This window comes from Octopus bimaculoides, chromosome 29, assembly GCF_046866305.1.
Source record: "Octopus bimaculoides isolate indiv1 chromosome 29, ASM4686630v1, whole genome shotgun sequence".
NCBI classification, from domain to species: domain Eukaryota; kingdom Metazoa; phylum Mollusca; class Cephalopoda; order Octopoda; family Octopodidae; genus Octopus; species Octopus bimaculoides.
The window spans coordinates 3,980,233-3,995,539 of record NC_142956.1 but is presented as its reverse complement, the minus strand read 5'-3'; the positions used below and the strand labels follow the sequence as shown (position 1 = coordinate 3,995,539).

At 39.9% G+C, this 15,307-nt stretch overlaps 1 protein-coding gene and 1 pseudogene across 11 annotated transcripts in view; both read left to right on the top strand.

The window, feature by feature from the left end:
* LOC149130298 (uncharacterized) overlaps nucleotides 1–14,131 on the top strand; it is a 27,200-nt pseudogene extending 13,069 nt beyond the window's left edge.
* The window catches only part of LOC106874689 (uncharacterized), a 65,929-nt gene continuing 59,164 nt past the window's right edge, over nucleotides 8,543–15,307 (top strand). For all 11 annotated transcript variants that reach the window (XR_016238956.1, XR_016238959.1, XR_016238958.1 and 8 more), the window contains exon 1: nucleotides 8,543–8,731. The gene's annotated coding sequence lies outside the window, so the exon portion shown is untranslated. The remainder of the gene's footprint in view (nucleotides 8,732–15,307) is intronic.

Here is a 15,307-nt window from a genome sequence, read left to right as displayed (position 1 = left end):
TAACCGTAACCCTAAAACCGTAACCCTGACCCAAAAACCGTAACCCTAACACCCTAGTGAAAATCGTGCGGGTGTTAATCTGAAAAATTACCCACATTTGTAATGAAGTTCACTGATTTGCAATGTGTTGCACATAAGCTCCGTAGTTTGTATATTTACAAAACATTGACGAACATGAGTTATATTGTAGTGAATGCTGTGTGTACGTGCCCTTGTATGCGTTTGAGAGAGCGAGTGAGAAGAGAGAGAGAGGAAAAGAGAGAGGGGGGGAGAAAGGAATAGAGAACAGGAGCAATGAAGAAAGAGACAGAGAGGAAGGGAGAACGGAAGATAGTTATAAAATAGCAATGCGTGCGCATGTTTATATAAGAAACACACAGAAACTAAATCTTATATCTATAATGTTGATGTGTGTATGTTGTTGTCACAGATCACGTATGTGTGGTTGTGTGTTTTTACATTTCTATGTTATGAAAATATGTTAGAGGTAGAGGGATAGAAGAAAGCTATTAAATGGGAGAGAGGAAGAAGAACAAAGTAAGACTGAAAAGGTAGAAGAAAAGAATAGTCTTAAAGCAAGTTAATCTATGACTTTGTATGTATCACTTTCTCTCTCTCTCTCTCTCTCTCTCTCTCTCTCTCTCTCTCTCTCTCTCTCTCTTACTCTTACTCGGTATATTATATGTTGAGCACGTGATCGATGTGTAAGAACGCCGGTACAGGTAGAAGGGAAGAAATATAAAAGTTGTTAGAATCAACCGCCAAATCTCCCTTAAATCACACAAAGTAAACGGAATTTAAAAAATCTAATTGCTGCACTGGAAAGTTCACATCGAGAAAATTCTATTGATGTAAAAATTTGTACGAAAAAGTGGAAAATGTGGATTTCTATAAACTTTTAAAAAGGCTTCACACAGATACAGAACTTCAGCATTATATATTAAGATGGGCAACACACACACACACGCACTAAATGAAAAAGAATGATAAGTATTTGTATGTATGTGTGTATTAATGTGCATTCCGTGTATATATATTTATGGTCGTAAGAAAATGCGTTTTAAGAAAGATATTAAGAAAATTCAGTTTGTAAGGAATAAATGTTTGACTGTCGATCTATTTGGAAGAGACTGACAGGTATTTGTATGTATGTGTTTATTTGTAAGTATGTGTGTATTTGTACGTATATATGTATGAGTGTGTATTCAAAAACATCTATATTTACACTTTAAATTTGGTTTTCACACTCAACCCTGTTCTGCAGAATCAGTGTAGCGACGGGAGGTTTGTACCCATCTCTACGTTCTGAGTTCAAATTCCGCTGGAGTCGACTTTGCCTTTCATCCTTTCGGGGTTTAAAAAATAAGTACCTGTTGGACACAGGAGTCGATATAATCGACTATTCTCCACCTGCCTGAAGCCGCCCTTGTGGGAAAAATTTAAAATAATAAAAATAATAATAATAATAATAATAATAATAATAATAATAATAATAATAATAATAATAATAATAATAATGACGTCTGCCGATCAAACTCCCAACCCAAAACTAAGTTTTAAGTGTATATATATGGGCAACACACACACAAACACTAAATTTAAAACATGTTAGTAAGTAAAAGTGTTTTAAAAAAGATTGTTAAATTTTCAGATTAACACCGGCACGATTTTCACTACAGGGTTAGGACGAAAAAGTGGAAAATGTGGATTTCTATAAACTTTTAAAAAGGCTTCACACAGATGCAGAACTTCAGCATTATATATTAAGATGAGCAACACACACACACACACACACACACACTAAATAAAAAAGAATGATAGGTATTTGTATGTATGTGTGTATTAATGTGCCTGCTGTGTGTATATATATATATGGTCGTAATAATAATGACCTCTGCCGATGAAAGTCCCAACCCACACACTAAATAAAAAAAATGTTAGTAAGTAAAAGTGTTTTAAAAAAGATTGTTAAATTTTCAGATTAACACCCGCACGATTTTCTCTACAGTGTTAGAGTTGGGGTTTTAGGGTTAGGTAGGTAATCGTGCGGGTGTTAATCTCAAGATTTACGAAACGATTTTCCAAAAAACTCGTAGTTTGTAGGGAATAAATGTTTGTCGATCGTATTTGAAAAAGATGTGTGACTATTTTTTTTTTCTGTTGTTATCATGGTGAAGGTCGAGTTAGAAATAACTTATAATTCCCGCCAATTAGAATGAGGTATGTATGTATATATGTATGTAGTATTAAAATGAAACCATTAAAGTGAAACTGCCATTACTGTATCGAAATGTGATTGTTTCAGTTTTGATACTGAAATAGTTTTCTTTTACTGTCAGTGTTTCTCCTTCCTTTCTTTTTGTATTTGTTGTTGGATTGTCCGTAAAGGTTCATAAGAGAAAGTAGGAGTTGAAAGGATTTGTATTAGAAAGAGGAAATTAGATTTTATTAGGGAGAAAATGTTTACTCGTGTAGTTTTATGGATTTTATTCATTATTAGGAATTTCTTTGAGTGAAAAAATGACGCGTGACCTAACAAATTGTATATAGAATATTAATTGCGATTCTTTAATCCAAGAAATTTGGAATTGTGTAAATGTATGAATTTTAAACATACACACACAGACAGAAAATCTGCCTTTTATACATAAGATATATATGTATTTGTGTGTGTGTGTGTATATACATACATATATATATATATATATATATATATATATATATATATATATATATATATATATATATATATATATATATATATATATACATATATAATTATGCACAATATATATGTATATATATGTACAATATATATATATATATATATATATATATACATATATATATATATATATATATATATATATATATATATATATATATATATATATATATATATATATATACATATATATGTATATATATATATATATATATATATATATATATATATATATATATATATATATATATATATATATATATATATATATATATATATATATACATATTTTAATTTATATATACATTAATATTATCTTGGTTGAAAAAACTTCGATAATGTAAATATGTTAATAGTTACCATGGTAGCAAAAATCACACAAAAACTGGGATATCATACCCAGTTAATGGGTAGAAATTCCATGTTAAAGTGATGTGTTTTGAGTAGATATAAAGAATAATATTAAATGGAGCAAAACGCGTATAATCAATGAGTTCCTTTAATCCCTATATATGTTTCAAAAATTATGTGCACCCATCCAAAGAAGTGAAAGGTGCTGGATAATGGACATAAATTCATCGTCAGGAAACCATCTTACAAAAGCAAGACGTGCGCTAAATGCTAAGGTTGCGTACGAGTAATAACACTATATAGCTAAGTTAAATGACCGTTAGAAACAAGAACGCTAGTTTACAGGGAGTTGTTAAGGGAGCGAGGCTATGAACGCTATACTAAGAGTTTAAATTAAAAGAAGACTTAATGAACCGCAGTGAAATCCAAAAATCTAAAAGTTAATAATAGTAACAAAAATCTTAGAAAAGAAGAAAGGGAGAGAATCCAATGAATTCTTTATATACTACTCCTTGTGTAAGCAAACGTATATAATGAAGTAAAATAAAGTATAAATTGTAACAATAATTAATTACACATAACATTGTATCATAATAGGATACGGTAATTAACCTAAATAAAGGATAATACAAGGTACAAAACTATAACGTCACGAAATGATAAGAATAAACATGCTTACGATAACAAAATCGATAGTACGTACGTAAACATACAAGTATACTTGAAACTTTACGAATATAACTTTTCTGATACGAATTTGCTGGAGTTAGATATAATTGTTATTTAAGATAATATTATAATGTTATTATTCTAGTTATTGTTATTATTATTATTATAATAATAAATATAAAAATTAATTTATTATTATCATTATTACTATCATTGTTATTGTCTAAAGTTAAAGGTAACACAAGAGGTGCAGCAACATCAAAGGAAGATTAACCGAGAAGATAGCTTTCATGTGCAGCAGATGCACAGGGGCAATAAACACCACAGATGCTCAGAAAACAGACTCCATCACACTCCAGGGGGAGAAACTAGAAGTAGTTGATAGCTTCCATTACCTAGGTGACCAAGGTAGTAGTGGGGGTGGATGCTCAGAGAGGGTTACCACTAGAATAAGAATAGCCTGGGCAAAGTTTAGAAAGCTTCTACCCCTACTGGTGAGAAAGGGCCTCTCAGTCAGAGTGAAAGGTAGATTGTATGATGCATGTGTGCGAACTGGCATGTTTCACGGCAGAGAAACATGGGCCGTGACTGCGGAGGACATGCGTAGGCTCAAAAGAAATGAAGCTAGCATGACACGCTGGATGCGTAATGTCAGTGTGCACACATGACAGAGTGTAAGCGCCCTGAGAGAAATGTTGGACATACAAAGCATCGGATGTGGCGTGCAAGAGAGACGGTTGCGCTGGTATGGTCATGTACTACGAATGGATGAAGTGCCACTCCCAAACAGTTGAAGGAATCCGGGGTAGAGGTAGACCCAGGAAGACATGGGATGAGGTGGTCAAGCGTGACCTTCAAACGTTGGGCCTCACAGAGGCAATGGCGAAAGACCGAGACCTCTGGAGATATGCTGTGACTGCGAAAACCCGGCAAGTAAAGTGAGTTCACGGCTGTATCCTACACCAGTTTCGCATAACCATCCCCAGCTCATTCAAGTACCTTGGATTGTAGGGCGACCTGCTGTGCTTGAGGAGACCCATTGAGTCAAGGACATCAACATCAAAATAGAAATCAAATGGAAATTGTAGTTGTGATACCTGTGCCGGTGGCACGTAAAAAGCACCGTCCGAACGTGGCCGATGCCAGTGCCACCTGGACTGGCTTCCGTGCCGGTGGCACGTAAAAAAAGCCCAACTGATCATGGCCGTTGCCAGCCTCCTCCGGCCCCTGTGCCAGTGGCACGTAAAAAGCACCCACTACACTCACGGGGCTTTTGGTGTTAGGAAGGGCATCCAGCTGTATAAACACTGCCAGTTCAGACCGGAGCATGGTGCAGCCTCCTGGCTTCCCAGACCCCGGTCAAACCGTTCAACCCATGGAAAATGGATGTTAAACGATGATGACAGTCATGATAGTATATTCTTAGCTATATTAGTGGCAACATGGACTCTTTCCCTATTCTTGCTCTATTAGAGCATTTAAGTAGAATTATATTAATGTGTCCAACTGATGAAAAATTCTATTTATTTTTTACGCAGCTGAGGATAGCCCTGCATTTAAATTGATGTAATGATTGCATTGTTCAATTAAAAGGGGCCGCTTGAAACAGTCGTACTGCTTCACCACTTGATATCCTGTTACTTATTCTGATTATATCTATTTATCTATCTATCTGTCTATATATATATATATATATATATATATATATATATTTCGTATGTGTATTTCGTGTGCAAGATTCTTGATGTGGATACGTGTGTTGAAAGAAATACAATTAAACCTTGGGAGAGGCATTATGCCGGTAATAAACACACGCACTGGTTCAGTCCTTTATTAATTTAATTTATATAGTTTTTTGTTAAATTATTTCATTGCACTCTTGCAATCTCTTCAGTAACTTGTCTCTCCACTTCCATTTATTTTGAATATATGATCTGGCGTTGTTTTGGCGTTGTTTCGAAACTGTTTGGTATGAGCATGTGAGTGTGTGCAAGTTCGTATGTGTGCACGCTCATATGTGTGCACGCACTTATGTGTTCGTGCTTATATGTAAGTATGTGCGTCCATATGTGTGTTTGTAACAATTTCGTTTATATCAGATCAGATAGAGACTTTTTAATTAATTTATTTACGTTCATATTCCGCATCATATGTGTGAACAACACGTGCAACCATGGGCAATTGTAAGGCCCTCATCTACGTGTATTTGGTGTTTAAAATTGGTTGCGTTTCAGTTATGAGGACCGACTCCTGTATTTGTCGCAACGATGCGTCACCGGGGTGTCTAGACAGGATTTCCATGTTAATTCTGTTCAGTACACCACCATGTTGTTCTTTGGCATGCTGGTAGAGCACCGAGGTTTGTTTTTGATTATTATAGTCCCTCCAATGTTCGTTTACACGCTCAGCCAAACTTCTTGCCGTCTCACCTATGTATGTGGTGTTTCTGTTTTTACACTCACCATCCATACAGCTTATTTTGTAGACTACATTTCTGGCTTTGCAGTTGGCACCAGGACTATTTTTGCACACAATGCAACTCTCCTCAACACACCTTGTTCTTCTGAAGGGATATGTTTTACATATTATTGATCTAATTGATCTCCCTGGTTTTTCTATAACATTTATCCTCAACTTGGTACTTTTGAGGATTTTTCGAAATCTGCGGGCCAGTTCTCCGTGTGGCGTGGCGTCCACAAACATTACTCCCTGGAACTTGTCGGTATTGTACCACGTGGTCTTTTTGTTTGTTTTGTCACTAATCCTTTGTAGTCTATTCCACTGTTTGTTACGGTATCTAGGTTGTGTTCCATTTGTATCTTTGACAACAATCTCCTCAAATTTCTTGTTAGCTCCTCTGAGGATAAATGTGATCGTCTACTCCTTATGCAGAGTTTCACTACCTCCTCTACCTACACCTTAGCACCATCATGGCGTCTGATGTGGCTTTTAAACCAGACAATGTGCTGAAAAGACACCCACACAGATTGCGCATCCAATTTGGACCACCAAGAGCTGCAGGTAAGTTCTGATCTTTGTGGATATTAAAATGTCTTTTGAAGCCTCCGTTGCATTTGCAAACCTTCTAGCATACATTGCATTCAAATGTGTGCACAGACATATAGGCAGAATAGTTGGTGCAGGTTTGTTTTCCATGGGTTCGCAGATGTGATTTGAGCCCAGCAAAAGAAAGGCATGGTCTGTTACAGACTGTGCACACAAAAAGGTCATTGTCATTCAACTTCTTGGTCGTTACTTTCTTCCTTAGATGTCTTTTGACTCTTACATGTGTTATCCTGGCCTCTTTAAATGCTTTCACTCCACTCCACATTTTGTTCGCCATCCACCTCGATCCAAAGTAAGGGTTTCTATGTCTTTTGCATCCATTCCAAGTGACTTTATAGTCGTCCTTATGTTGTCCTTTTTAGGTTTACGCCGATAGCGTTTCCCCCTCTGAAAGCTTACCATAAAACAGCTGTTTCGGCATGCGTTCATCTGCCATTTGAACAATATGGCCACACCATCTCATTTCGTTCCTCAAAATCATAGCTTTAATTGATGTGATGCATGCAGATGCAAGGTTATCTGTGTTTGGAGTAAAAGAACACCATTTAATTTTTAAAATGTGATGAAGGCATTTTTGGTGAAATTCTTCTAACAATTTAAAATGCCTTTCATAACAAGTCCAAGTTTCACAGGAATACAACAGGGATTGTAAGACAAATGATTTGTAAAGAGCCAGCTTTGTATTCTTATTTATATGTCGCTGGCACCAAATGCGGGACTCCAATCCACCAAATGCTTTTGCTGCCCTTTGAATTCACAGCTGTATTTCTGTATGAAGATTTCCCTAATTTTGGAACAGAGCTTCCAAGGTAGATGAACGAATCAACAACCTCAAGCAACTTATCCTTAACAAAAACTTTAGTGGGGTTACAAACAACACTACACACAAGTTGATGCATTACAACTGTTTTTTGCAAGTTGATGGTCAAGCCAAGTCAAAAGAGATTGCAGACCTGTTTCAGAATGGCTGACAACATCGCAATCGTCAACGTATAAAAGTTCCCTAATGGGAACTTTTGGCGTGGGAGTAGCTGTGTGGTAAGTAGCTTGCTTACGAACCACATGGTTCCGGGTTCAGTCCCACTGCGTGGCACCTAGGTCAAGTGTCTTCTACTATAACCTCGGGCCAACCAAAGCCTTGTAAGTGGATTTGGTAGACGGAAACTGAAAGAATCTGTTTTCATATATATATATATATATATATATATATATATATATATATATATATATATGTGTGTGTGTGTGTGTGTGTGTGTGTGTGTGTGTGTGTGTGTGTGTGTGTATGTTTGTGTTTCTGTGTTTGTCCCCACAACATCGCTTGACAACCGATGCTGGTGTGTTTACGTTCCTGTAACTTAGTGGTTCGGCAAAATAGAACGATAGAATAAGTACTAGGCTTACAAAGAATAAGTCCTGGGGTTGATTTGCTCGCCTAAAGGCGGTGCTCCAGCATGGCCACAGTCAAATGACTGAAACAAGTAAAAGAGTAATGAGTGAAGTAAAAAACCATCGTTTTGAATTTCAGTCTGGTCAGATTAAAAACATACATACATACATGCACATAGTTTTTCAAACAATTATGAAAAGCCGAGGTCATACTAAATGAATTGAATTATACTTTGAGAGGATAAAGGTTAAAGAAATTCTTATCAGATAAGGAGTGGCGTGATATTGAGTGAACAAAAGAAGATAGAATGTATAGATAAATAAAATTCCCCGATAAACAATGATTAACCTTATTGGCTGAGACGACTTACCTCCTGCTTATTACAAATATATAACTAGGAAACTGAAATCGATTTATTCATAGCAGCGAGAGAATTTGAAGCTCGACGTCTCCAACTGAAAACCTCGAAACAAGCTTACTCAGCTGAAAACCTTAAAACACAAACTTATCCAACTGAAAACTTCTGATTCAAGGTAAAGAAAACATTTACTTGTCTTAAATCTTGTCATATATAGATATATAATATTTTATCTTTTACTACTCAAAGCTGCGGCCATGCTGGGGCACACTGTCATTATTGAGAACCTCCTCTGATATGTGGCATTTGGTGAATAAGGGAGTTTGATGTCATTGCCCTCATTTGCGCCCCCTGTCACAAGATAGGTTCATCCAGGATTCTCAACAGGAAGAGGTTCAGTTTTCTGTTGAAAACACTTACATCCACTTTGTGTAGGTCCCTCATGCTCTTTGGGAGAATATCAAAAAGCTGTGGGCATTTGAAACCCAGGCTGTTGCAGTAACTGGTCCTGAAATGTAACGGCAGTGTTGGGATCTTTGGCACTGTGCAGTGGTGACCCATTCTGGTATTTGTGTAGCTTTCAAAACCAAAATTTGGTACAATCCCATCCAGGATCTTCCATATGTATATTACTGCATATCTTCCCCACCTTCACTCTAGGGAATAGAGTCTTACCTGTTTCAGCCGTCCCCAGTAGCTGAGCTGTTGCAATGAGATGATCTTCTTTTTGTAGCTTCACTGGGTTGCTTCAAGGTCCACTGTTAATTTTACACTGTGGGGGAACCATTGTTAGGAGCAGTAGTCCAGGCATATATATGTGTATACATTAAATATATATATATATATATATATATATATATATATATATATATATATAAACATTGATCATAGAAAAAACATCAAATTCACATCAATGACTTTATATATAACAGCATATTTCCAAACATTTGATCATATATAAATATTACCATCGCTCTTAAACATATAAAGTATACATATATAAAAAAAAAACATTAAAAAATATGCATATATAAAATACACAGAAGGTAAAAAATATATACACGAATAAAAACACAGATGTATAGAACAGCCTATCAAGAAGGTATATACAATTGGCTAAAAACTCTAAAGCGTGTCGTGCTACTAAAAATCCAAATAAAATCAAATAAAATATCAATTGACTAAACAAATAATTTGTTGAGTTTCCTGTTCATCTCGATGTGGGGGTCATTGCCAAGATGTGCTTTAACTTGTAATCGAACTGCAGGAATGAACTCCTGAAGTGGCTATAGGTGTGTTTGACTTGATTTTGTGGAACTCTTTTTGTTCCTGGACTCTAACCTACCATGGGTTTTATGAAATGAACTTCTTTGACATACTCTTTCGTTTGACGGGAGTAAGAAACCTTTTTTCTTTTAGTCGATTGATATTTTATTTTATTTGAATTTTTAGTAGCATGACACGCTTTAGAATTTTTAGTCGATTGTATATACCTTCTTGATAGGTCGTTCAATATACCTGCATTTTCATTCACATACATATTTTTTATATTTGATGTTTTTATATCTATGTATACTTTATATGTTTAAGAGTCATGGTAATATTTATAAAATGATAAAATGTTTGGAGATATGGTGTTAAAAATAAAGTCATTGACCCAAATTTGATGTTTGTTTTGTGATCAATGTTTCTTTATCTCTGTCTCAAGTACATTTGAGAACTTCTTTTCTGCAGTCCTATAAAACCTTTGTTTCCATAAAAAGGAGACAAAAATTATTTCTTGTCGTATATATATACATGTGTGTGTGTGTGTGTGTGTGTGTGTGTGTGTGTGTGTGTGTGTGTGTGTGTATAGAGCCTAGCTTGACCCATACAGATTGAAACCAAAACCACCGGCTTCTTGCTAATTAAAATGAGTGGCAAATCCTCCACACAAGATAATTGAAGACAAGACCCTCAACCCCCTGGGACCTGTACCGGTCAAGGAAAGGTTAGTCCTTTCTTTAAGGTTTGATATACATTAATGACCATAGCCTATATAACAAAGAGAACTTTCTATCTCTTCCTCTGATATATCAGCCAGACCAAGGAGCAACACCGGCTCTTTTGCATCAGCAAGACCAAGAAGCAACACTGGCTTTTAGGTGTCAGCCAGACCAAGGAGCAACACTGGCTTTTAGGTGTCAGCCAGACCAAAGAGCAACACTGGCTTTTAGGTGTCAACCAGACCAAGGAGCAACACTGGCTTTTAGGTGTCAGCCAGACCAAGGAGCAACACTGGCTTTTAGGTGTCAGCCAGACCAAGGAGCAACACTGGCTTTTAGGTGTCAGCCAGACCAAGGAGCAACACTGGCTTTTAGGTGTCAGCCAGACCAAGGAGCAACACTGGCTTTTAGGTGTCAGCCAGACCAAGGAGCAACACTGGCTTTTAGGTGTCAGCCAGACCAAAGAGCAACACTGGCTTTTAGGTGTCAGCCAGACCAAGGAGCAACGCTAGCTTTTAGGTGTCAGCCAGACCAAGGAGCAACACTGGCTTTTAGGTGTCAGCCAGACCAAGGAGCAACTCTGGCTTTTAGGTGTCAGCCAGACCAAGGAGCAACATTGGGTCTTAGGTGTCAGCCAGACCAAGGAGCAACACTGGCTTTTATGTGTCAGCCAGACCAAGGAGCAACACTGGCTTTTAGGTGTCAGCCAGACCAAGGAGCAACACTGGCTTTTAGGTGTCAGCCAGACCAAGGAGCAACTCTGGCTTTTAGGTGTCAGCCAGACCAAGGAGCAACACTGGCTTTTAGGTGTCAGCCAGACCAAGGAGCAACACTGGCTTTTAGGTGTCAGCCAGACCAAGGAGCAACACTGGCTTTTAGGTGTCAGCCAGACCAAGGAGCAACACTGGCTTTTAGGTGTCAGCCAGACCAAGGAGCAACACTGGCTTTTAGGTGTCAGCCAGACCAAAGAGCAACACTGGCTTTTAGGTGTCAGCCAGACCAAGGAGCAACGCTAGCTTTTAGGTGTCAGCCAGACCAAGGAGCAACACTGGCTTTTAGGTGTCAGCCAGACCAAGGAGCAACTCTGGCTTTTAGGTGTCAGCCAGACCAAGGAGCAACACTGGGTCTTAGGTGTCAGCCAGACCAAGGAGCAACACTGGCTTTTAGGTGTCAGCCAGACCAAGGAGCAACACTGGCTTTTAGGTGTCAGCCAGACCAAGGAGCAACACTGGCTTTTAGGTGTCAGCCAGACCAAGGAGCAACACTGGCTTTTAGGTGTCAGCCAGACCAAGGAGCAACTCTGGCTTTTAGGTGTCAGCCAGACCAAGGAGCAACACTGGGTCTTAGGTGTCAGCCAGACCAAGGAGCAACACTGGCTTTTAGGTGTCAGCCAGACCAAGGAGCAACACTGGCTTTTAGGTGTCAGCCAGACCAAGGAGCAACACTGGCTTTTAGGTGTCAGCCAGACCAAGGAGCAACACTGGGTCTTAGGTGTCAGCCAGACCAAGGAGCAACTCTGGCTTTTAGGTGTCAGTCAGACCAAGGAGCAACACTGGCTTTTAGGTGTCAGCCAGACCAAGGAGCAACACTGACTTTTAGGTGTCAGCCAGACCAAGGAGCAACGCTAGCTTTTAGGTGTCAGCCAGACCAAGGAGCAACACTGGCTTTTAGGTGTCAGCCAGACCAAGGAGCAACTCTGGCTTTTAGGTGTCAGCCAGACCAAGGAGCAACACTGGCTTTTAGGTGTCAGCCAGACCAAGAAGCAACACTGGCTTTTAGGTGATAGCCAGACCAAGGAGCAACTCTGGCTTTTAAGTGTCAGCCAGACCAAGGAGCAACACTGGCTTTTAGGTGTCAGCCAGACCAAGGAGCAACTCTGGCTTTTAAGTGTCAGCCAGACCAAGGAGCAACACTGGCTTTTAAGTGTCAGACAGACCAAGAAGCAACACTGGCTTTTAGGTGTCAGCCAGACCAAGGAGCAACGCTAGCTTTTAGGTGTCAGCCAGACCAAGGAGCAACACTGGCTTTTAGGTGTCAGCCAGACCAAGGAGCAACTCTGGCTTTTAGGTGTCAGCCAGACCAAGGAGCAACACTGGCTTTTAGGTGTCAGCCAGACCAAGAAGCAACACTGGCTTTTAGGTGATAGCCAGACCAAGGAGCAACTCTGGCTTTTAAGTGTCAGCCAGACCAAGGAGCAACACTGGCTTTTAGGTGTCAGCCAGACCAAGGAGCAACTCTGGCTTTTAAGTGTCAGCCAGACCAAGGAGCAACACTGGCTTTTAAGTGTCAGACAGACCAAGAAGCAACACTGGCTTTTAGGTGTCAGCCAGACCAAGGAGCAACACTGGCTTTTAGGTGTCAGCCAGACCAAGGAGCAACACTGGCTTTTAGGTGTCAGCCAGACCAAGGAGCAACTCTGGCTTTTAAGTGTCAGCCAGACCAAGGAGCAACACTGGCTTTTAAGTGTCAGACAGACCAAGAAGCAACACTGGCTTTTAGGTGTCAACCAGACCAAGGAGCAACACTGGCTTTTAGGTGTCAGCCAGACCAAGGATCAACTCTGGCTTTTAGGTGTCAGCCAGACCAAGGAGCAACACTGGCTTTTAGGTGTCAGCCAGACCAAGGAGCAACTCTGGCTTTTAGGTGTCAGCCAGACCAAGGAGCAACACTGGGTCTTAGGTGTCAGCCAGACCAAGGAGCAACTCTGGCTTTTAGGTGTCAGCCAGACCAAGGAGCAACACTGGCTTTTAGGTGTCAGCCAGACCAAGGAGCAACGCTGGCTTTTAGGTCTCTGCCAGGCCAAGGAGCAACACTGACTTTTAGGTGTCAGTCAGACCAAGGAGCAACACTGGCTTTTAGGTGTCAGCCAGAACAAGGAGCAACACTGGCTTTTAGGTGTCAGCCAGACCAAGGAGCAACTCTGGCTTTTAGGTCTCTGCCAGACCAAGGAGCAACACTGGCTTTTAGGTGTCAGCCAGATCAAGGAGCAACACTGGCTTTTAGGTGTCAGCCAGACCAAGGAGCAACACTGGCTTTTAGGTGTCAACCAGACCAAGGATCAACTCTGGCTTTTAGGTGTCAGCCAGACCAAGGAGCAACACTGGCTTTTAGGTGTCAGCCAGACCAAGGAGCAACACTGGCTTTTAGGTGTCAACCAGACCAAGGAGCAACACTGGCTTTTAGGTGTCAGCCAGACCAAGGAGCAACACTGGCTTTTAGGTGTCAACCAGACCAAGGATCAACTCTGGCTTTTAGGTGTCAGCCAGACCAAGGAGCAACACTGGCTTTTAGGTGTCAGCCAGACCAAGGAGCAACACTGGCTTTTAGGTGTCAACCAGACCAAGGAGCAACACTGGCTTTTAGGTGTCAGACAGACCAAGGAGCAACTCTGGCTTTTAGGTGTCAGCCAGACCAAGGAGCAACACTGGGTCTTAGGTGTCAGACAGACCAAGGAGCAACTCTGGCTTTTAGGTGTCAGACAGACAAAGGAGCAACTCTGGCTTTTATGTATCAGCCAGACCAAGGAGCAACACTGGCTTTTAGGTATCAGCCAGACCAAGGAGCAACACCTGCTTTTGCATCAGCCTTAACCAAGAGCAGCACTTAACTTCGCCCTTCGTTCGACATGCTAAGAGAGACTTTTGGCTGCAAGAAAGGCTATGCCGCCTTTATCTGATCTTCCTTTCTAATCAGCACCATGTCTACCTTACTCTTTCCCTCTCTACTGACAGACAACCTTTTCCTACTTATTAACTACTAACCAGCGAGACATCGTTGTGGTCACTATCACTAGAATTGCTACTGTCTCTGTAACAATCTGTTGGGTAAACGAATGAATAAATGTAGATAACATTTCTTCCTTCTTGGAGTTAATTCTTCGATGTTCACTGGTTACTCTGACGTGAGAACCTTGAAGCGTTACATCTTTACGCTACATTTAGTAGTGGGCTACCTCATACTGATTGATATGGTACATGAAATCTAGCCTACTACATTTGTTGACCCCGTCAAAGAATCTCAGCCTTCACATCACTTGCCAATGAATTAGAACTGGAAAATCCCTGTGATTAATCGGCACATAATGGCTCACCCAGAGCACAACCCAACAGCGAACACATCCACGGTCGACATGTCATTACAGGCGGTGATTACATTGAGGGTTTCCTCATTTTGGATGCATGACCCTGCGTGATGGTTTCACCATATAGAGGCCTAATTTTCTTCCAACTAAATAGTGAGCAATGTGTCTCAACTTCCGCTTGTGATCGGTTCCCTATCGCCAGAGATCATGAACAGGGTCCATGATCTCATTATGGCACCACCCGTTTCTGTGTCATATGACAACTTTCAAAACCACCCTAATTACCAGAACTTCAGAATCCCAACAAAAGCGACACCAGAACAATTGGACAATAGAACGCCTTCCCAGCTTCTATGAGAAATGAAGCAGCTTCTTGGAGATGATATCCTCCCTGAAAAGGTTTTTAAGCAGCTTTTTCTCCATTTTCTGCCCTCAAACACACAGGTGGTCCTCGCTTCCACATGAGAATCCTCTTCCATTGAGGAACTGACTCTGCTAGCTGACGAAATAGCCAAGGTACCACATAGATATTCAACAGCATCAACGTTGACACCAGCCATTCCCCCTACAAATCCTTTCCTTTCTGCGACCAGTTCTTCCGAAATTTCAGACTCGTGCTCATTGATGACGCAGCAGGCAGCACAGATACAGACCCTGACTACACAGATACAGGCCCTATCGCTTG